An 8,131-nucleotide genomic window follows, 5' to 3' on the forward strand; every position below is an offset into this window, starting at 1 on the left:
ATATATATATATATATATATATATATATATATATGCAATTAGAAACAATTCTTTGTACAAAGCCTCTTCATATATTGCTCAATGGATATGATTAAGTATATCTTCTAGAATACACATTTAGAGTGTTGTAAAGTCCTAGGACTAATGCTCTTTCAAATTGGTATGAGAAATAAAAATATTTTCTGAAGCGGGATGGTCCGTATACATCAGACTCACTAATTTGGCCAATAAATTCTGCTAGAATTCGATACAGCAAATACTTTGTTGATTTCAGTTAAGACTGAATTTCCAAATTTTCAACTTTGTTTTTAGATCAGGTAATTTTTACTCTGTATATCATTATATTTTGGTAACTGTCTTATTATATATTAACTTACAAATGGATAAAATTTTGAAAATAACATTTTTACTTGCATTTTATTGGCAATTTTGACTGAAAAAATTGTTTTTCAGTTGAAAAATGTCATAAATTTTAGAAGTCCATTGTTTTTACTTATCAAGTCTCTGTCAATTTGATGGAAAAAAATACATTGTTTATGGTTAATTTACAGCAAGATGTCACATACTCTATGAAGTATATTACTTTATTATAATATTATAATTTATCTTCATAATAATGTTCTAGCTGGATAGCTGTGTCTACATATCTATTGATCTATTTGACTAGAGACATGAATAAGTGTTTTACAGATAGAAATTTAAAATTTGCTTTTATTTAAAGTCTTTATACATGTAGAGAAGTAGAAAGGTCACAGTTAAGAGTACTTCTAGAAAGTGTTGAGGAACTTTTCTATATTGAATGAAGTTTCATTTACTGAAATTTCAATAAGCTTCTCAAATTTAGTAATTTGGACATTTACTAGTATGGCTCATGGAAGATAGTCATCAAAATGGCTGTGTAACAGATTTGAAGGTGAACATGCAATTTGGTTACCAATGGGCTCCACTGAGGTTATTGCTTTTTAATAATACATTTCCTTAGAGATATCTAAACCTTATCCCATAATTTTTCAATCATTGCCAGTTATTAAAATCATCACCCAGACTCTTTAAATCGCTCATCTATTCCATTAGTAAATCCCAGACTAGTGATTTCAGCAACTTAGACTAGGGAAGGGGAAATTACCTGCTCTTGAGTTCCTCTGATTCTTTTTCTCCATTTAGCTTATAAGCAACAGAAGGTAAATGTAGGTTGAAGGATCCCAAGTTACAGGATGCAGGTTTGTTTAACTTGTTCTCTCCATCGTACTGACCGTGTCTTGGTTCTTCAGGTAACTGGTACCCACAATGTCTTAGGAATCCCCCATTAAAACACATTAGGGAAAATATGGCTCAGGTAGAGTGGCTCTTTCATTCTCTAACTTCAAATGCTTTGAAGGAGGAAGAGGAATGGAGCAGAGTACCAACAATGAGGCTATAACTGAAAGCGCCATAATAGCCTGACGTGCAAGGGAAATTAAATATTAACTTTCAAATCCAGGGACTGGGTATGGACCCTATTTCCTGACATGTTTTCAGTTCTGATATGCCATCAGCACTTTTTCTCAGTAATTGCTAACATTCAGTCAAAAGAAAAAACCACCATTTTCTGACAATCTGATGTCCTGCACCCTACCTGCACGGGAAGAGACAGTCGCTCCTCTAAGAGCAAGCACTTATACAAAAGATGCAATCCTTTTCCACAACCTCTTTGTTTTTATTTGTCAGTCAACTTTGAACAATGAAATTTTCATGAATAGTACTCTTGAGAAATTCAATTATATAATTATCCAAACAATATTTTATATGGTAAATATAATACTGTTTTCAAAAAATATTTGGAGCACAAAAATACCTCCTGATCTAAAAAGTCTTAATTCATAATTATGTGGAAGTCACGATTAGCTAATAATTTATAAAATAATGAAAGTTGTTAACATTCTCTATGGACACGGACCCAAGATTTTTAAAACTGATATTGAAATGTTCTTATCTTGGTAATATTTAGCTAGAATTATATGAGATTCACATTAATCAAAGATAACTAGAAGTTATTACAAGTATGTGGAAGCCAAGAGTTTCTATATAAATACTTTGAAATATTAAAGTCTCCAAAATCAAATAGTTTTTATTGTGCTATTAGGAAGACTTCCAGGTGAATAAACTTATATAAGCATGATAAAAAAATCTATTTCCTAGTATATAATGAAAACAAATTAAAAAAATATAACCCAAAGCAACCAAGAAGAAGGTGACTTATGCATATCCTGAACTCAAGAGAAAGGATGACCTTAAAATATGGTATTTCTATGTAACATGACAGCAATGATTAAAAATCAAAGGCATATGACTAAATAAATTTAGTGTAACTCCATATGGTGAGGTGTGAGGGAATGGTCAATTACACAAAGAACACTTTTGAATGAATGTTTTCAAAATATCCTAATCAGGGCTGGGGATTTAGCCCTGTAGTTCTGCCACCTACCTTGCAAGTGCAAGGTCCTATGTCCCTGGTACAAAAAAAAGAAAAAGAAAAGAAAAGAAAAAAAAAGAAAAAGAAAAAATCCTAATCATTTAGAATCATTCCTGAAAAACAAACAAAACAAATAAATGTTTCAATAATTCCCTACTATGAGGAAAAATATGCTCAGCATACACCTATACACAAGTGACAATTGTAGGAGAACCTATTAATTAGTGGAGACCCAACTGACACCAAAGATATTCAGCAACTGGGAGTACTCTTTTCCAAAGCAAGAGGTCAAGGATTAGAGATATACTACCTCTAGGAATGCGGGCTGCACACATGACTGAGTGGAGGTGGTGTTATAAAAAATGGAATCTCAGAAAAGGAATAGAATCCATCAAAAAGGAGACATTGTACTTCACCGGGCCAATTAGAGTTTACGGTTAACTTGCTTGGCTTTGCGATCTGCTATGGGAAACTGGTGGAGTGCACGAATGAGCGTGTCTGGATTTGCCTCAGAGCACAGTCTTGGGGTCTGCATCTGGCCACAGATGCCTGCTTCTTTGGCACTCTTCCTCTGTTCTGCTTCTCAGCCATCTGAACTAAGCAGCTTTGCTCCTCCAGGTCTTTTCACCATGACGTATCTGCCTTAGATCCAGCTGGCTGGAGGTTGAATCCTACTTTTGAAATGAGCTAAATTCAACCTCTTCTCCTTTACATTGGGGATGGCAGTTATTGTGACCAGTTATAGGAAAGCTAACTAATTCATGATATTTGTACTAGAGACATGAGCTTGTTGCTGTGATGGTATAGTTTAGAAGCTTTTGGCATTGGTTTGCAGGAGGAGTTTAGAAAGTTTTGAAGATGCAAGCTAAAGAAGCATTAACATGTTGTAAGTAGTGCCGGATAGATGAGTCTGATTAGAGGTCAGAAGGCCAGAATGATAAATACAGTAAAGGGTAGAATCAAGAATTATCATTTGGGAATAAGCGCTCCATTGGCTGTTGGAATAGAGGTCACTTGTGTTATGCTCTGGCAGAAACTTCGTTTAAATTTTGTCCATATTGTGAGACTTGGCTGGAGGTTAAGAGTAGCAGACTAATCTGGTAGATGCAATTTCAAAGCAGCCCACAAAAAGCCACAGCATGGGTACTGTTCACTGCTTTTAGCCAGATTTATGGTGAGAATTGATAATAAAAAAGCAAAGCAAAATATATGAAAAAATAATTTTTCCCCCAAAAGGAACCATATACAAAACCATACCAATGAGGTATGGCTGCTGAAGAGATTAATACCATTAAAAAGAAACCATGCACTTTATAGGCATGGGAGAAATGGAATCTCAAGAATTATCAAGATGCCATGCATCACAGGCTCAACTGTCAAAAGCGTTAACACTTTTTCATGTGACAAGACAGTCCTTGGTACCCCTTCTCAAGTATGACCTCCTAAATTAAAGGAATCATAGCACAGTGATAATATATGCACACCCATGTTTATAGCGGCACAGGTGTATAATCGCCAAAACTTAGAAATAGCCCAAATGCCCATCAACTGGAGACTGGATAAAGATTTTTTTTTTTTAATACAGTGGAGTACTACTCAGCCATAAAGAATGAGAAACTAGAGACATTTATAGCTAAATGGATGCACATTGAGGACATGCTCTTAAGTGAAATAAATAGCACGCACATGTAAATACCATATAGTTTCCCTGGTGTGAAAAACTAAAAGTGCAAATATGGATCAAAAGGCATAATAGATAATGTGAAATAGGAATAAAAAGTCCAAAGGGGAGAGGAAGTGGGAAGGGGAGAGGAAAGAAAGAGGGGAAATAAATAAATATGAGAAAAGGAAAAAACAGAAACAAAGTCTTTGTAAATAGGGAGGGGTGGAGAGGTTGAAGGGAGGGCAGGGGAATGGGGGAAAAATAAGAACCCAGATATAGCATGCAAAGTTACAAGACTCCAATGATGAATGTCATCACATTGTGTGTCTGAAATGTACCAATAAACTTGGTGAATTAAAAAAAAAAGAATGGCCTCCTAGAAAATTGGTTCCCCAGGAATTATTGCATTGAACTCATCCACACAGGCACTCAGACTGCTGCAAACATGGTCCAAGGAGGACCAGGTATGACTCCTGCTCGCAGCAGACCTTGACATTGCCCATGTGATGCTGATTAGTCATGTGTGCAGAATGCAAGTGTGGTGGAAGTATAGAGGCTTCTACCCAAATTTGAAAGGGAAGCCCTGGAAGACAGGCGAGCGGCCCCTGGGAGGGGACTGTGTGGTGGAATGACGCCAACGGTCAGTGGAGACTCCAGGAAGTCTACAGCTGTGGGTGGGGCCAGCTCAAGAGACAGGATATGCAGCTGCTGCAACGAGAAAGGCATAGGGGCTGAGCCACTCAAGCCCTCTAGAACTCATGTTTCACCACCACTGAGCTCCAGATATGGAGACACAGGACTGAAAATTCGCCCTCTTGAATTGAATTCAGACTTCTGTCCTATTCTTTTCTATCCCATGGTTTCTACTTTTTGGAATGGAAATATTTACTCCCTGCCGTGATACGTTGGAATTATATATTTCAAAAATTTATAGAGGTTTATAGCTAAGAATTTGCCCTGTATGTCAGGAGAGACTTGGAATTGGACTTCTGAAAAAGGTTGGGATTTTTGAGATTTTGAGGGATTGATGGGTCTCCAGTTGTAGACAAGATAGTTACGTTAGGAAGAAATGATGCACTTGATATTATCTTATTTGGAGATTAGACAATTTAAAGAGATATTTTTGGATGAAAAAAGTGGAGAAGAAATGGAATGTGACAGAGTGTTAACTCGATTAGATTTGGAATTTGGCCAAGAGATTTGTAGGTTAGTCTGGGTGAAAGTGTGGTCTTGGGTATATATCTATCTGGTCTTTCTGCCCTTCTTATCTGGCACTTTTCCTTTGTTGTGCTTCTCAGCTGCCATGAACTAAACAACTTTGGTCTGCCAACTCCTTCTCCCATAATATACCTGTCTTGGACCTTGCTAAACATGAACTGAATCCATTTAAAACATGAGCCAAATTAATCCTCTCCTCCTTTAAGATGAATGTTTTATGGGTATTGTGTCTAGCAACTAGAAAGCTAATACACTGACTCTAGATTTTATAATCCTTTCATCCTTAAACTATGGACAAGTGGGCAACAATATTCAGCCTTAAACTACTGTACTCAGAGATAAAGCTAGCTAACAACATCAATGAAGTTAAAAATCTTGTGAAAAGCTAAAAAGAGAAATTCATGCCCAACTATCAGAATAAACAGAAGGTTTGGAAAAAACAGCTTACATCATATTCAAGAAGTATAGTAATAATGGCACGACAGTCAGATACCTATACTTTTGCAAAATAAATTGGAAGGAAAACATTGAATGGAAGAGAGGAGTAAAGTAGAGTTTTAAAAGGTACAACGGTGAGGAATAAAGCAAATCCCCATAGTTGAATCATACATAAATAATAATAATTAAATTGTTTTCAAAAGAAGTTCCAAAATAGATCATAACAAATAAGATGACATAAAAATAGAAAATATAAAACTAAAGATTAAAAACTTTAAATAGAATTAATACAATTAAATCTAGAAGTCAGGTATATTTAAATGGAAGGAAGAATGGTTTCAACAGAGAGTATTAAGGCCATCAATCATTCAAAAGGTGATAAAAACATGACAAACTTGGAGTTGAGCAGTAGGGAGTAGGAATAAACATAATTACATCAATATTAACAAGTTGCCGTGAATTTTATATATTTAATACATACAAAGCACTATGCTATCCCTTTCTCATTTGGTCCTAAAAACATCCCTATAATTAAAGTGTCTTAATCCTTGTTATAAATGACGAAGTTAAAGAGTAGTAATATTAATTTGTCCAAGGTCGTGAAGAAGCTGAGGCTTAATCCCAGTCATCTATCCTGAAAACAAAACTTCCCTCCCTATGCACTATTATGACAATAACCTCATTATGAATCATAATTGAAAGTATGATTTCCTTTTTTATTTTACTCATTATTTTCTACATTTCTTGCTTTTTAAAGCAATAGATAATTTTAAGTGAATTCAGTATTCTAAAATGGAAACACACAAAAAGTGTATTAATGTAATGGTACTCGAGGCTTGAGACTAAATGTTTTAGCTCAATTTTTCTATCAGTAGCAGCAGAGTCAGAAAGCTTGACTTGAATCGTGAGTTAGAGTAGGCAATATGAGGAAAAAAACTTCTTGCAATGGTAGTTGCCCCCAATTCATGCAAGACCATATATATATACACCAAGCTAAATATGCTTAATACCATGGTTTGATGGAGTAGAAATGGTATATAATAATCACTTATGAAATAAAATTTTTAAACTAACAGTACAGTGAATAGTCCTACCTTAGTTTTCTTTACCTTTAGTTGGTATTTTCCATAAAACCTGGAAGACTCAATGAACTAATTCAAATTTTGTATTGGGCAATTATTTCCTTACATTTAGTTCATCTGTATTCTTTGCTTCAAATGGACAAATAATTCTGTTTTGTTGCATTAGTGTCTGAATACAATATATGACTGTACATTTTTTTCATTTTAAATAGAAAATTTAAACTAATGATGAGCTTTCCAAAAATAAGATTAAATCTTCCTTCAGCTTGTCTTGTAACTTTTTAAATAAGAAGAGTAACTCTGAACTTAGAAAATGTGGACCAGAAAATCATGGCTTTGGAGACCATAATATGTTAAAAACAAGTGAAAATAATGTTGAAACAACATTAAAGAAATTTGTAAAAGAACTTATAATTCTTGTAATACAAATTGGAGGTTTGAAATTCCCTGTTATCTTTTATCATTCATTTTGTGGTGCTGGCGATCCAACCCAATGCTTTGTATAGCCTAAGTAAGTATGTGGCCTGTGAGCTATAGCCCTAGCCCTCATCACGTGTATATATACGTGCAACCATTATCGTTAATTTCTCAGAGGAAGAAAATTCATAACTTCTCCCTACATACATTGTGAATGCAGAGCTAAGATATTTGAAAGGGTTGATAACATACAGAAGAGTGAATCTGGAAGCTGGGAAATATTTTCAAAGCTGAGTGCATTAAGCAACTGCTTCTTTTGCTGTGTCTTTTTTTGTATTTTGTAGTTTTGAGGGCTTTTTATCAGGAGACAGCAGAGTAAGATAGAAACAAGTCTTGACAGGGCTCAAAAGATCTGGCTCAAGCCATTTGCTAATTGGATATGACTTAATTTCCTGGGCAATTTCAGGAATTTTCAAAAACACATCATGGAAGGTGTTTCTTAGGCTGAGGCGTCCTAGTAATATATTAAAGTTATTTAGTATTTGTTCTCTTTCTGAAGTTTATTTGTGAGATATCAAATATTACCACTTACAATAACAACCTAGTTTAAAAGTATACAGACAAAATCTTAAAAGAATTATCAAGCCAAAGGCAATTTGTTAGGATTGACAAAGGAATTTAATAGGAACTATTTAAACCAAAATGTTGCCGTGATGTTCTGTACCCCTTTGTTGCTTTCATTAAAATGTAGCTAGTGGAAGAAAACCGCACTGTTTACAAGATTGAGATCCATAAATCAACTTAAAGAACAAGAAGAACAGTAACAGTGGCGAAACAAAAAAAAAAAAAAAAAAAAAAAAA

This window comes from Fukomys damarensis, unplaced genomic scaffold, assembly GCF_012274545.1.
Source record: "Fukomys damarensis isolate Sample0158 unplaced genomic scaffold, DMR_v1.0_HiC HiC_scaffold_17, whole genome shotgun sequence".
In the NCBI taxonomy this organism is placed as follows: Eukaryota; Metazoa; Chordata; class Mammalia; order Rodentia; family Bathyergidae; genus Fukomys; species Fukomys damarensis.